The following is a 15,958-nucleotide window of genomic DNA, read 5'->3' as shown; positions in this document are numbered from 1 at the left end:
AGAGTTAATAGAAAACGGAAACCAAATACTACGTAAACTCTACTGGGAGCAACAGACACCATTCCGTTACCTTTTTCTTGCTGAGCACATCGCTTAAGTCGGACGAGTATATGTTCCACCTGCACTCAACCCATTCATTATTTAGGTTGCGCGTGAGTAAAAGTGATGTGTGCTGGTTCCTTTAATATTAGTGGCACTACACATAACTGTATTGATTGTATTAGCCATTCCAAGCCTATTTTTAGGATTGATGTGTGGAAAGAGGCAAAAGAAGAGTACGAAACGTGCTGCCAAGTTGTAGCAGGGGAAGTCAATTATAACCATCAATTACTGGTATGCTTATTCGATTCGCCAATGACATGTGTGCGATACAAATGCTGTATTCAAGAAAACGAATTTAATGCACAATGTAGAAGAAGTACTATCGAATACAACACCATTACAGTAGTGTATTTCTGCAATACCTGTGTTTTTAACACTACACTGAGCAGGAATTGCAAAGGCTAACAGGAGGACGAAGTCACGAGGAAAGAGGACAACCGAAGCTGGCTTTTAGTTGCACAGAGATTCTAATAACCTCGTAGAAAGAAAAAAAAAAATAACCCGACAACAGTAATTCATGAAGTTCTGTTATAAAAACAGTTCCCACGACACACGTGGAAAGCTAAGTACTTAAGAGCTTTAAATATTTCTGTGAGCCTTGCTGCCCTTCGCTTCGGTTTCTGCTGTTCATGCGAGCCTCTCTCGCAGGGCTTTTAAGACTCAGCACCTACATAGCACAGAAACTTTATGGACTTGGAAAAGTTTAATGTAGCAGTTAGTTAAATTCATAGCCTATAACGCGTTATACCCATCGGAATCAGCCAATTTAATCTGAGAGGCATAACACCCCGCACTACAGCTACTAAAACAGGTATGTATTACGTCCCTCTCTTTGGTTCCAAAACGTAGAGCTAATTGAATAACGTTGGTCATATTTTAACGAAGCATTGCATTCTGAGCTAATAATGCTACCTGCTGTGCAATGTGTGTTAACTTACAATAGGCGGGCCCAGTGTTCTTTTCTATGTGTTGTATTTTCTTCCTACTAGTCATGGTGATTCAAATTCAATGGGTATGTTATCACATCTTTAAAAATGCACAGCTACGAACCGTAGTATCTATATATCTGTGCATCAGTAAAGATGTGTATTCTTGTGAAAAAAAAAGATGTGTGCAAATACTGAGGTACATAGATGTCCCAATTCATGAAATAATTGTATTTAAGAATTTATCAGACTGTACTGTATTTATTGTAGTATGGTAATACACAGAAGTATAGATGTTGCTGATGAGATTTTAAAAACCTAACAGGTCTTAAAATAAGCAGATAAGTAACAGTACAACCCCCCCCCCCCCCCCCCCCCCCCCCTCCTCAAATAAAAAAAGAAGATTTGTTTTGGATTTACCTGGAGACTGATGTTTATGAAAGTCATCCTTATCAGACCCACAGTGTAGATATATGTTTGGTAGGGTGACCACAGGTGAGCAGATAATATAAACATCCCCCGATCCCCTGTCAACCGGATTTAAAATGTCCTTGCCTACAATAACACCACAACCGGATTGCACCCAGGAAGCACCCGCCCCCCTACCCCCATACACCCTCCGAGATTAAAAAGTAACACCCCCCCCCCCCCCCCCCCCCCCCCCGACCACCAGAAACCTCCCTTTCAGTGGACTGATGCATTTATTTGTATTTGCAGAAGGCTAGGTAGGGTGTACTATTCTAGTTGTAGAGCACACAGGTGTACAATATAGTAGGTGAGGGTGTTGAAAGTATTCTCATTTTGCTGGATCATCTTATTGTACTTGCCTACAGTACTTTTGGCATTTCACAGTAGTAGTGCTTTTTTATGTATTGATTTATGTATTTAATTTATTGAAATGCCAAAAGTGCTTAATTATGTGAAAACAAACAACATTTTTAAACAATGTTTTTTTTTTTTATCTTCGCAAAATACATAATGTTATCTATATTATATCCAACATTTTACACGAATGTCCAGCCTGTACTGGAATTTACATTTTTACGAATGTACAACTCCGGTTGGCTAGACAAGTCCGGCAAGTAAATTTTAAGAACTGTTGGGTGTACACCTCTAAATTCTTGCTTGAGAAAACCATGTTTGCAGTCTGTGTTACAGTATAAAGAGCACCCTTTAAGCATTCAAATCACTAGGTTCAGGATCAAGTTAATAGTTTAATATTCTCAACGTGGGTTGATCATGTCTGAATTTTTAAGATGAAGAGTTAACCCTATCTGTACAACTTAGGTGGTGGTCCACAGGGTGCCTCATATTATGAGGGGGTATGTGCCATAAAGTTTGGGAACTTTCTACCACAGTATATTCTTCTGTGCCCTGTACTTGTTTATAATATATAGCAGAACTGGATATTGATGTGATACAGCCACCTGAAATTTCTTTTACATTGTTAAATATATCATGTATTATATGTCCAATTGATATTGGCTTGTACTTTGAGTCCAGCACTCGATATACTGTATACACACACATACCATATATTCGGTGAACAGTATGATAGTAACAGCATGAAGGATGAAGGAAGCATGTGTCTATCCAGCTAAAATTGTCTTTTGAGGGTTATAAAATGCAATGCTTAAATATATCAAGTCTACCATATTCATTTTGCAGAAGCTGTAAATGTAGTTTGAAGACATTAATAGAGAGTACAAAACTGTAGCTTGTCTCAGAGCATTGTAATCACAGTGACAGGTTGTAAAGTCATTACTCTTAAATGTGGTCTCTTGTTTATTTAGTGTTTAAAATAGTGTTTAAAAGTAACCAGAAACACAGATGTTTGTGATTTTAAATAAAAATTTTTGGAACATTTTGTTGTACCTTTTCAATTCGAATTAGCTATCCATTACTTTAAACATTCAGAAATTTACCTTGGATATTGTCAAAAAATGTCAAAAAATGTATTAGTTAATAATAAGAGTTATTGTTTCAGAACTACAGTTAGGCCTATATTCTCAAATTTTCTGGCTGTCTACTTAGATTAATCCAAAGTGCTTCTATATTAGTTTTGCAGCACTACTGACAACATTCCTTTTAAAAGGATCATGCTAACTGGTTCAAAACATAAGCACATCTGTCGACCCCCCCCACCACCACCACCAAACCACACACACACACACACAAAATATAACGAAACATTCCTTTCATAGTAGGATATTGTACTGTTCAATATATAAGCATATGCATCTGTATATTATATATATATATATATATTTATATATGTTATATATATATATATACCCACACAACAAGGTTTGTTAGTGCTGCTCCGATTAATCAACTAAAATGTTGATCAAAGATTCATTTTATCATGCAGAATTTTATTTTTGTATTTAAATTAAAATCAACCAATAGAAATTTGTTTTTCCGAGGCAGTCCAATGATAAGTGAGCAGAGGTGGGGCATAAATGGTTGAAATGTCTTTAGTAAGTTTAACCAGTTTGGAGTGAATGATCTGCCGCCCCTTGTTATACAGGTATCCAATCATTAGTGAGCAGAGGCGGGACATAAATATGCTCGGTATAAGAATAGCTGAATGTCACGCAATATTGCACATAAAATGACCAATCTACTGGCGGAGTACATAAATATGCCTCGGTCTACAGAGTGAGATGAGCTGAAAGCACTAATTGCCCCATATTGTAGAGACCGTAGGGATCGAATACATCGACAGTTAAGTATTGTAGAGACCGTGATTGAGCATTATAGTGAGAACTTCAAAGTAATATTTCTAATTACTTTTTACAAATTAAAAAAAAAAAGTGATATGGCAATGGAGATTTGGTTACGAATCAATTTTAAGAACTTTCTCAGAAAAATTGAGGTATACACCGAAATAGCTGAAGTGAAGGGGTATACTCACCACTTCAGAAATTGAAATTATGAAAGGCATCCATGGCTTGTCGGTAGCTGTCAATTAGAGAAAGTATACTGCTGGAGCTGTATTATGTTCAATTCAGAAAAGATTAAATGGAATAGCACTGGCTACAACAATCTAGGGTGTCTATCGAAGTCAGCACAAAAACATGAGCATTCCCAAAGTCACTGCAATGCTCAAAATTTTTGGACAAACTGTAACTCAAAACTGTTCATAAGAACATAGTCACTTGCAGTACACCACGGAGCTGTATTTAAATAACCCTGTGAAGATTCTGAAATGATTCATATATGTTGTTTTCACCCTCAGTGGACTCAGACCGCATCTATGGGATACTATACTCTGGCATCTTCATGAAGAGAAGTCATAATAAAGTGTGAATTTTACTAATTGATTATCCTACCACGATGTTTGTGAAAATATCCACGAGATTCGGTACAAGCAAGCAAGATTAAGAACATCGGGGGTTTCGGTGCACGTCAGGGTTTGATAGATGCAGAAGTAAAACAACCATTACCTGCGCAGTACACTCTCTAATGATTGCAATTATGGTTACATTTATAAAACTAAACAGCATGGAAACTGCTTTAGAAGCATTTTTTTTAAGCTCTTAAATAGGACACGCTGCTATATATCCAAGCCTTTTCAAAAAAGTGGACCAGAAAATTATCTTAGATTCGAATCTACGAGAACTATCTACACTCGATCTCGTCACCTATAAGCCCATAAATTAACTGCTATCGTGTTACATTTAAACTTTCTCTGACTTCTGACTAAAAGCATGTTAAGCAATCGCTTGTCAATAACCACAGTATTCTCTGGTACCTGTAACAAGATTCAGAATGGCTTCATCTCTTCGGTGCCTCAGGTTCTGCTAGATGCAGAAGTACAAGAAGGAAGCCAAGTACACATCTATAATGGATTAAACAAATCGTGTTACATTTACTAAAATAAACATAATAAAAATGCTTTAATTTATTTTATTTTTTTTAGATTCTATTAAGCAGGACAGCTGCTATAATAGCGTTACCTTTATTTAAAAAATGTGCACAGATTAATCTACCGATTAATCAACTAATGCCCATAAATTAACCTATCAAAATTGTTAATTGTTTGACAGCCCTTATATATAAACCCGGGTTTTGATTTATTAATTTGAGAATTTAAAGAAAATGCAATAACATACAGCGAGCTAAAAAAAAAAAAAGGGGGGCAAGAACACCTCAATAATAAGAACTGCGGAGACTATTCTTCTCAGGAACTAAATTGGAAACATAACAGGGCTCTACAGTGCCACTAATTTGGTCGCATATGCGACAACAAATTTGCTTGTGCGAACCTACATTTTAATTTAGGCGCACTTGTGCCACTAGAAATTCTAAAGGTTGACTAAAAAAAAAAAAAGGGGGGGGGGGGTTGTTGTTGTTTATTTATTTCTTAGCAGATACCCTGGGCGACTTACAGTTGTATACAAAAAAATACATGTCAATAATTACAGTACAATTAAGAGTAATATACAAAATACAATGATTTCAGTTCTAATAAGAGCAAATACAAAACACAGTACAACTTGACAGAGCAGATAAGTGTTGATCAGGGTTCGATACGAGTGCAGGTGAAATACAAAATACTACAGATTGGGTTAAATGCAGGATTAAATAGTGTTATATTGTCCAGAAGGGAAGAGTTGAGTTTTGCAGATGTTGCCTGAAGAGGTGTGTCTTGAGGAGACGCCGGAAGGTGGTCAGGGACTGGGCAATCCTGACATCCATAGGAAGGTGATTCCACAACTGCGGGGCGAAGGAGCAAACAGTAGATTACCTAATTAAAACAACACCACCTTTATAATGTTACTTAAATACAGCTAATGTTAATTACTTGAAGCACGATCGCTTAAGTAGGCTTCACCCTCGCTTTGCAATGGAACTGGCTAACAGCTGCTAAACTATATAATATAATATGTGTTAATAAAGAACATACTTGTTGTTTTTATTAATTTTAAAACCATGTTTGTTTGTTTTTTTTATTGTGCTGCAAGCCTACCTTAATACACGCTTGTGTTCCGATATTTACAGGCTGTCTTTAGTTGATTTTATTGTTATTTATAATAATAATAATAATAATAATAATAATAATAATAATAATAATAATAATAATACCTATATATAGGGGTAAATGCAATTTAACTTTTCATGAAAGAGTTTGTTAAACTGAGTGCATTTTAATTCCAGGCTATAAGGCAACAAAAGGTGAACATTTTGAAAGGGGGTGTAGACTTTCTATAGGTAAGTGTTTGTTGTGTGTGTGTAATATATATATATATATATATATTATATATCATATATCCTATTATATATAATATATATATATATCTTTAAATTTTTTTCCCTTAATCAGAAATGTATAGCTATGTCACTATTTAACTTGGGCCCCAATTCCACTTAATTAGTGTTTACCAACTATTTTGACACATTTCAGTCTTTTTTAGCTGTTTATTTTTCATCCCTTCAAAATGAAATCTGCTTCCTGTCCTCCCCTCAAATAATCTACAAAGGATGCAGTGGCATTCCGGACCTATATTCTAAGGGAAGAGCTGATTATGCTGTACAACATGATAAGCAGTACTGAGAGCCATAGGACAATGTTTGCAGCTCACAGAGACCAAAACGCAGCTTCCACAGTGTATTATACATTGGTTTCATTCTTTTTTTGTTGTCTGTTTTAAGTTGCAGTATATGTATTTAATTTATTTATTTACTGCTGATGGGAATTTATTAAATTACATTTTCCATGTCGTAAATGTGAGATATAGTGCTGTAGACACCTTGTAAAATGTATTATCAATTTTACAGATGTATCTTTGTAGCACTTCACCTCAGTGCGTGGCTGAACTGCCTCACACGCGTGACACTTTTCCACTTGCTCCATGAAAAGCTAATCTTATACCAATATCAAACTGAATAAATTAGATTTTAGTTTAATTGTTTTAAGTTAATTCCCCAACCTTCAGTATTTCCCAGATCATATTTTCACAATGTTTTTATTTTCTGCAGTCCAAGATTTAAAACCTCTTGTGTCCTCTGTGTCGGACACTCGATTTGGTCTCGATCACCTGCTTATGGAAATTGATTCAGTGTCTCATGGATATGCTGCCCAACACTTACTACGTGATTCAGCCCGGGACAACTTTTGACAGGGATTCCACTGGGTTAACATAAAAATAATTGTCCTTGACCCAGATACAGCTCAAACGACTTCAATGAACAGTGTCAAGGGATATTTTTTTTTTAAATTAACCTGAAGTTAATGTACTGTATGTGTTAGTTCAGTCTTTTAAGTTGAAGTCATAAGTGGAACACACATAATTTAGCAGTTGCGTTCAAACTAACAAAAAACTTGAACATGGTCAGATCGAAGCAATAATTAATTTTGCTATTACTGAGTTAGGACATTACATTGTTATTGGATTAGTCAGGCTTGTTAGATCAGTGTAATAACTTTGTAGTAGGTTTGTAAAGGTTAAATGGTATTCTGCAGTTTTTAAACCATTGTTTGTGATTGTTTCCTTATTTGATAAGCCATGTGAATTTTAAATAATAAGAAAGTGGATAGCCTAAATTTAAAATAATTATCCAAACACATCTGACTAAAAATACAACAAAAAAATAACTCCCTCTCTATAATGCACATAGTGAATTAACCATGCATAAAGCACCATGTAATCAACGCATCATTTTAAATAGCAGTTTTTAAACTATAAAGAGCCTGGCTAAACAGTGGTCGGGAGTTCAGTTCGAAGCATAAGGCAAGCAAGCCAAGTGTGAGAAGGAGAGTGGGTTGGGTGAGTGGAAGAGGGAATGGACTCGCCTCAGGTTCGGCTGCTGGAGCGGGGCTGAAGCGAAGCTCAAGCGTCTCGTCTCACGGAGAAAGCCACAGCTCCTCTCTCAGCAAAAAATTAAATACATTAGGAAAGATAGTCATGTAATAGGCCTAAGATTTATTTAGTTATAAAATTGATTCTGAATAAGGTGTCTGTGTTATAAATTGCAGATACTGTATCAAAGGGAGAGACAGAAACGAAAGTTAGACTGAGAAGTTGTTTATAGTTTGAACAACACCGGTACTGTATTTACTGTAGAAATATTGCATGAATCACTAGTATAGGGAATTGAGGGACATGCTGTAGGAGCATTATATCTGAGGCATGTACTAACACAGGGCCTTATAGCAAGGGAGCACTGTACATACATTATGTCACTTATGTTCATCACTAGATTACCCCATGTTAATATCTCATGAGATTGCTTTAGTGGGTACAATATTAAAAAAAAAAAAAAAAAACTTCTATTAAAATGTTCAATATATCCAAACAACATGGAAATGTGCATGGAAATTAATTTTAGGCTTCCCAGCCCATGGCTGGGAAGCCTATCATTTCTCTTATTAGTTTTATTAGGCTTCAAAATATAAACATAAGCCTTGGCAAGGCTGTCTATCAAATTTGTTCATGGCTACCACAAGCCAATCAAATTTCTGCTATGGTCAATTAACATATATTGCAGTATTCATTTAAGGTAGAATGTTGTAGACTCGATAATCTTCACAGAGTGGTGATAGAAGGCTTTTGGAAGTTGTGTCAGAGTGAAAACGAGGGTTATAAGTTAGATGGTTTGGCAGCCATATTGGATTTTTCAAGAATTCTGGACAAAAAACTTCTCCGAACCGCTTATTGTAGAGGTGTGAAACTTGGGGCAGAGACCACCCTTTGCCCTAGATTTAGATTTTTTCAAGAGAAGTCAATCGGTCACATGGTTTGGCAAAAATATTCTAATGTCGTCTTCTCTGTTATGCCAATTGAAGTAAAACTTTGCATGCATTAAATGTGAATTAATGTCAACAAAAGAATGAAGTTGATTGGTCGCATGGTTTGGCAGCCATATTGGAATTTTTGAGCCAATTTTTCAAATGTCTGTAAAATGCAAAACTGGCTTTATAACTCCTTAGAGTGCAGATAGTCATGGTTACTATGGAACTGTAACAAAGTGCCCGCCCCTGTGTATATTATCTGTTATGTGTTGCGTGTGGTGTGTTTAAATGTTGGTGTATAGACATTGGTACACGGGATATAAACGGGTCTGTGTAACACGAGTGTTTAAAAATGTATATGTGTATTTAGGCACGAGGATTGCACAGCACTTCACGTGCAAGTAAAATGTAGTAATATGTGAGCACGGGGAATTGCACTTTATTAATTCACGTGCTGGGATTCAAGTGAATAATTAATTGGTAATTGAATCCCAGCACAATAGTATATATAGATGCACGTTGTCACATACTGGCGGTTGGGTGTTCGGTGAGCGGAGAACGGGATTGGAGACGGAGGAAATAAGTAAAGTAGTAATAATAATAACAAAGTATCTGCTCACCGTGTTTGTCAGTGTCTGTCCGTGCACCGTTTTGTTAAGTTTAGTCTGTTTTCGTTTGTCTATTTATTTTGGCGTAGAGTGCCGTGTCCTGTGTTTTTCGTGTTTGTGTAAACCTTTTATTTTGTATTAAACCGGCGCCAACAGGCGTCTTCATCACTTCATTTCATCCGTCCTGTGTTTTGTGCATTTCATTACTTTTCCTGGTTCTGACGCCGCCCACTTCGGCCGTCTCTGTGACAGGAACACATACAGGAACCCATATGTGCTCTATCAAAAAAGTCCTTGCCCGTGATCTGTGCAAAGGTCAAATGCAAAACTTGCTTATAACTCCTTAAAGAGTGCAGATAGGGTAATGGTTACTATGGAACACATATGGGAACCCATGTGTGCTTTATTCAACCAATCAAAATGCTTACATTTCACAACAACTCTTTGGAAACCGTTAAGTTGCTTGCAGCTTCTAGTTCAATTTATTTTTGCATGTTACAAACTCTTCCTTTTAATTCCTCTATGGAATTTTTTTTGGACTTTGACCAAATGGTGTCTGGGTTTATGAGGAGTTGCAAATGAGCGTGAAGACTAGGTCATATTTATAGTTGAATTACTACAGTAATTAGGAAGGAGATGTGTCATTTGTAGGGGTCTGTTTTGAATTTATCTAACTTATTTTAAATTCTGAGAAAGAAGACCACTTTCAAAACCTTAGGGTGTCAGTATCAAATGCTTTTCAAGTTAAAAAATGCATGGAAATAGTTTCTTGGGGGTTGGTAATTTTGTTATTATACTGTAAGAATAAACAGAAATTGATGTATTCTTTATTCTGTGTTAATCCTTTAAGTATTCATTAGGCTGTTGTTTTCACAATGTACCGTGGAATTCCTTTAAGGAGGTTTCATACAGGCAACATACTCATGTTACTGTTTTTGACAAAAAAAAAAATATATATATATATATATATATATATATATATATATATATATAATATATATAATATATATATATATATCTTTCCCACTGGGAGTAATATCATTCTTAACCTTTATACAGCTAACTAGCTCTCTCGCTCTCTCTCACTAACAGTGTTTATAAACACTGAACTTTTGTTTGTTTGTTTGACACCAGGTGGATTCCATTAAACAAAGATCACCAATGCTATTAATTGTAATATTAAAATAAAATAGGCAATGTGTGGATGTTTTCTGCTTGGGTTGTGTAGCACAGAGCAATTGTAAATTAGAAGTGTATATCTCTAAGCAAATGGTAGAATGTAGAGAAATTAGAACACATGTTGACATCAGCAGCCCTATAACGTAGCTTTATGAAAGACCGCTATATATCACTGAGGATATCACTAATAGACTCCACTCATGCCAAGTATATTATACTAGCAAAACAGGGATACTTTAAGGTACTTTCACACCTAGGTCGTTTGACCGTTTGATGTGGATTAAAGAGCTGTTCGGTTTGCTTAAACCAAATGAACTGAGATCGCTTGAAATGGTGATCTTGGTTCTGTGGGAAGTGGTCTCGATACATTTTCCACTATGTTTCTTTTCAACTTTTTGCAAGGTGAAACCAAACGTACTCCAGTTCACTTGGAAAGGGTCTCACCACTGTTGCACATACGCCATGTAGGGCTTGTTTAACGCACACACACACACCACAATAGCACGTTGTGAGAGAAATATAATGAGTTCAGGTTGTAAATCTCCCTCCCAACCTATGAGTGCGATAAGTAGCGAAAGGGGAAGTCTTTGGACGGGCTGGCCTGACAGTTAATTTCCTCGGTCGGGAAGTCGGTCTGGAAGAAGGCGAGACTTCGTTGCAGGAACGTATTGACCCGGAAGGTAAACGAGGTAGCAGCTGCAAGCAATAGAGGCAGCTGCAATCGTTTACCAAGGGATCATGCGGGGTAGCATAAAGGGGTCGGAGAATCATTAATCTTTTCCTTCGCTTGGTTTACAGATACAAGGAATTAGAAGGACTGGGAGATTTCCCTAAATAAAGAGAAAGAAAGCAGGTTTTTTAAAGTGTTTCTGAGGCAAAATCGAAGAAGATTCAACAACTACGAAAATGTATACAGTAATTTGTAAAGGTTGATATTTGTGATGAATTTACAAAAACAATGTCCGACTTGGAGCTGTTTAGTGAAAAGTCAAGTAGGGGGTTGTCTGATTGAGTTGTAGATTTCATTTCAATCTCAGAGGAAGATTTTGAGGGGTTAGTACACACAGACCCAGACTGGACTACAGTAAAGCGACAGGAGAATTCTTTTTCAGGGTAATGGCAGGTTGTAGAAATATTCCTGCATGTTTCTTTAAATCATCTTATGCTCTGTCATTTTGTAATCTTTTGTAGGGTGACAATACTGGGGGAAATACAAACAGGAATGCCGATCAGTTTATCAGAAAGTATCCTGATAAAGCACAAGATGTGGACGCTTTTTAAATTGTCAGAAATTTAAGCTTTTTGGGAAATCAGGCTATCAATGGAGCATTATGTGGTGAAGAGGCGATACAAGTCAAACTCATCATCCAAAGCAATTTCTAGTTGACACTCCACGTTACCAAACGGCAATGAATAGAAATCTGTTTTCAGATATGTGGAGATTTTTGCATTTGTCCAATGAAGAGCCAGTAAAAAAAATCCAACAAGCTAAGCAAACTGCCGCTGATGAATACGTTGGTAACTCATTTTCATTTTGTGCCTGAACAAGAGCTGTCAATTGATGAGGTAATGATTCCAGCAAAAAATCAGTCGGGGGAGCAAGGGGGTCCCAGAGAGTCTCCCTGGTAAAGAGACGGCCGCGTGGTGTGCAGGGGGAGTCATACAGTCAGGAGGTCTGTGAGGGTCTCCCCTGGTAAAGGCATGTACTTGTGGGTGCAGGATATTGTTAATTGGCATTATTTTTTTAATATTTTTCACTGCCATCACATAAGGTGTAGGCATATGTCAATCAAGCTGATTGGGAAAGACACAAAGCAATACAAAGATACTATTGTTTATTTAAAATCACTGAATTTTTTTGTTATTTACAGTTTTATAGACAGTGTTAATGTAACTTTTTTTTTTTTACTGACTTTCTGTAACTTTTATGGACAGTTGGCAACCTTGTTCCAGACAGAACTTCCGCTCTAGTAATCAGCAAGAGAGCTGAGTGCATTTGGAAAGTCCAATGTGAAACCAATAGAAATCTAGTCTGGACGAAGCTGCACGTGAGCCAAGCAGACACATTTGAATACACTTTAAAAGAAACTCAAGTTCACTTGCATTTTTCTGATGTGAAAAGAACCGAAGTAAACCTGAAGAAAATGTTTGCAATTGAACCACGATTCAAATAACTTGCAAGTGAACTAGGTGTGTAAGGGCCCCTGTATAGCACACATTATTGTAATATTTAATTCCTTACCTGTTTTAAAAGCCCATTATGTGTGCTCTACAAATGACTGTCAGTTGTTTCTGCATGAATCATATTAGGGTTGCCCTTAGGTAAAGCTTTGTGCACTAAAAATGTGTGCAATGTTGATATGCTTGCCCATCTCACATCTGAAAATCTACCTCTAGGAAGCTTTACAGCTGCAATTGTTGCTGGAATAGTTTGTAAGCATGGTCACATCTAAAGAGAAACAACAGAGAATTATTCAGAACACACACCAAGCAAAATTCATTTGAGATATTTTGAAGCATTTTCCGTGTATATTATTACATTTTTTGTATTCAGCTTTGAGAAGTATTTTCCTGTGTTTTCCTAGTGTTGGTACTTACAGCGGGGAGTAGTTATATAACCAATAAACAGCAGTGCATTGCTGCATTTATAATACTAAAAGAAATGTAATAAATTCAATGAGAAATGTTTTGACTCGATATGTTTCTCAATGACTTCAAGCTGCTTTTAGTATTCAAAACACAGGGATCTTGCTTCCAGTTTCTGGGGATCAGGTACCAGGCAGGTTGCCAGGGATTATCAGGACATTGCCATATCATTTTTCCCCATTTGACAACAATCTTTAATTACGCTTCATTTTATGGTAAGCCCTAGACCTATAACATCATCCATTGAAATAACCACATATATTCGATAGCAGCTAAGACTGTCTAACCTACAGTTATTTGAAGCTGCTTCACAACTTCCACATTTCTGTATGGCATGCATAAGGCGCTTGACGAAATCTAATGGGATGGTATTGGATTCAATTCGCACTAGAGTAATTCATTATTTTCGTATGCCCCTATACCCGTTGGCTTTGGCAGCCATTCGTTTTCTTTGACATGTAATCCCAAAGATGTTTTGTTGGATTTATGACAAGGTTTAAAAGGATACAGTTCCTTTTAGAAGTCAGTTTCTTATAAAAATGCTTGGGAGCATTATCCTGTTCAGTAACGTATCTTCATCTTTAAATCGATGTCTTGAGAAGTTGGGATTCTGAATATTCACACATTATTGTTGAATTCCACATGAGTAATATGTAATTCAAGTCTGAAGACGTGTCCGGTCGCTTTAAAAAAAAAAAAAAAAAAAAACGGTTCACTACAATCTGTCTGTAGCATTTTATAATAAAAAACTGTTTTTATTTCTTTACAATCTGTTATTAGTTTGAAACCTTTGTAGTCAAGGCTAATTTTTTTCTGCTAATTGCGTGTGAGACCTGTTTTGTCCAACCTTTTTATTTTGTTTTTATTAAAAGTGCGCTCTAGCACTTAAACTGCAAAAAAAAAAAAAACACAGCACAAACCAGGAAAGGTTTCTCCAAACAGGATTTATAGTAGCATGTGGCTGGAGCCTAAGTTATCATCAAATCGAATTCCAATTATAGCAGATTTTCCACCACAGTCTCTCAAATGTTTTTGTCAGGGAAGGACGGTATATGGTGGTCCTGCCAACCCCACGAAAACACCACAAAGCAATATTCCGAACAGGTAACGGGACAGATATCACTATATATATATATATATATATATATATATATATATATATATATATATATATATATATATATTGTTGTTTGATACTGTATGTTAGCAAATGCATTTTGTTGCCAGAAGATATCTTTGGTCAGTGCTTATCTCAAGATTTTACTTCCACTGTAATTGTAAATTCACCTGGAACTACTCTGGGCATAATGTTTTTTTTATTTTTTTATTTATCTTTGTTTATCTATAAGGATACCAGTAAATGATATTAAATGTTTTCCTAGAATTACTAGCCCACACACATTATTACTGGAATTCTGTTTGAAGTTTTATGGCATGTTATTCCCAGGTCTTTTTGGTGTTGAGTTCTGTAAAGGTACTTTTGGTTTAAAAGAACATGAACATTAGTTGAAATAAAAATTGCACTTTCCCACTAACATACAGAAAGAGCCCATCAGCAACAGAATTTGGGGGGGGGGGGGGGGGGGGGGGGGTAAAAATCATAAGGTTAGAAGATTTACAAGTAAGTAAGTTACTGTTCAGTATTAGTTATTAGTGTAACAGCATAACAAAGCACACAGAACAGTGCAATGTGTATGTTGATAGCATTCTTGTCTTTGGTATTGTACATATAAAGTGCAGCAGACTGATTTCTGAAATGTGGTGAACACTGTTGTAATCAATGCAATACCTAGTCCTATAAGTTCCACAGCAAAATCAACACTGGTGAACTCCTGATAGTTGTTAATTCTGCTTATTGTATGCTTACAATCCCTTTTAATGGTTTGACTATACAGTCAATTCAAATGGTGGAGTCCTCATTCAAGAATTAAATATTACCACGCTTCTCTATAAAGTAAAGTCCAAACTTTTAGTCTTTGTTGGCCAAACATCTGCAGCACAGGCCATCATGCATTTCGGACGCCAAACCTCAGCAGATGTTACCAATATAAAAATAAAAAAAAGTAACACGCGTTCAGCAAAAGGCTGAAGTAGCCTGAAAAGAGATAACGTATCCCAATTTACTCGCTAATCTGCAGTTAGTGTTTAAACAGCTGTGCATCCACACTCGATCCAGTATCCGGATGAGTTTGGAAAGGCCAGCCTTGGGTTTTAGGGCCAGGGGTTGGAAAGCATTTCTGTGACGATAATTAATATCTACAGCTGTTATAGAAACTGTGAACATGTTACATAAGTGCATTTTTACAAGTTGACAAGTCTGTCTTTTGAGATGTAAAGTATTTCTTCTCTAGCGCAGGATATGTACAAAGCTCTAGCTGAGCAATTTAAAACCATTTTTTATTAATCTTAAGATTGAAAAGTGTATTTCAGTTAATCGTATATTTTTGTTGAGCAACTGTATCCATTTTAATCAAAGCTGTTTTTTTTTTTCATATTACTAATGTTTGAATATTATTTTTCATAAAAGAACATTTACTTACAGTAAATACATCATCCCACACTTTGCTGGAGATTGGTTAGTCTGTTGTATTTAACTCAATTCATGGCCTTACAGTGTTCTTGAAAGAGTTCTCGAAGTTGACGCTTTTCATTTGTTGGTGTATTTCTGCTTGCGGCAATGCTGCACGAAGGTGGTACTGCATATTAGATATACTTACATGATACTGCAACTCAGCCTGACCGTAGATACAAGCAAAAGC

The 15,958-nt window shown here is 36.3% G+C and overlaps 1 protein-coding gene across 3 annotated transcripts in view; it reads left to right on the top strand.

The window, feature by feature from the left end:
• Positions 1–417: 417 nt before the first annotated feature.
• Positions 418–15,958, top strand: part of LOC121296410 (myocardin-like) — a 195,561-nt gene continuing 180,020 nt past the window's right edge. For all 3 annotated transcript variants that reach the window (XM_041221938.1, XM_041221937.1, XM_041221934.1), the window contains exon 1: positions 418–913. The gene's annotated coding sequence lies outside the window, so the exon portion shown is untranslated. The remainder of the gene's footprint in view (positions 914–15,958) is intronic.

Source organism: Polyodon spathula, chromosome 21 (genome assembly GCF_017654505.1).
Source record: "Polyodon spathula isolate WHYD16114869_AA chromosome 21, ASM1765450v1, whole genome shotgun sequence".
Taxonomy (NCBI): domain Eukaryota; kingdom Metazoa; phylum Chordata; class Actinopteri; order Acipenseriformes; family Polyodontidae; genus Polyodon; species Polyodon spathula.
Note: the sequence above shows the minus strand (reverse complement) of the source record. Positions and strands in the feature narration are given on the sequence as shown.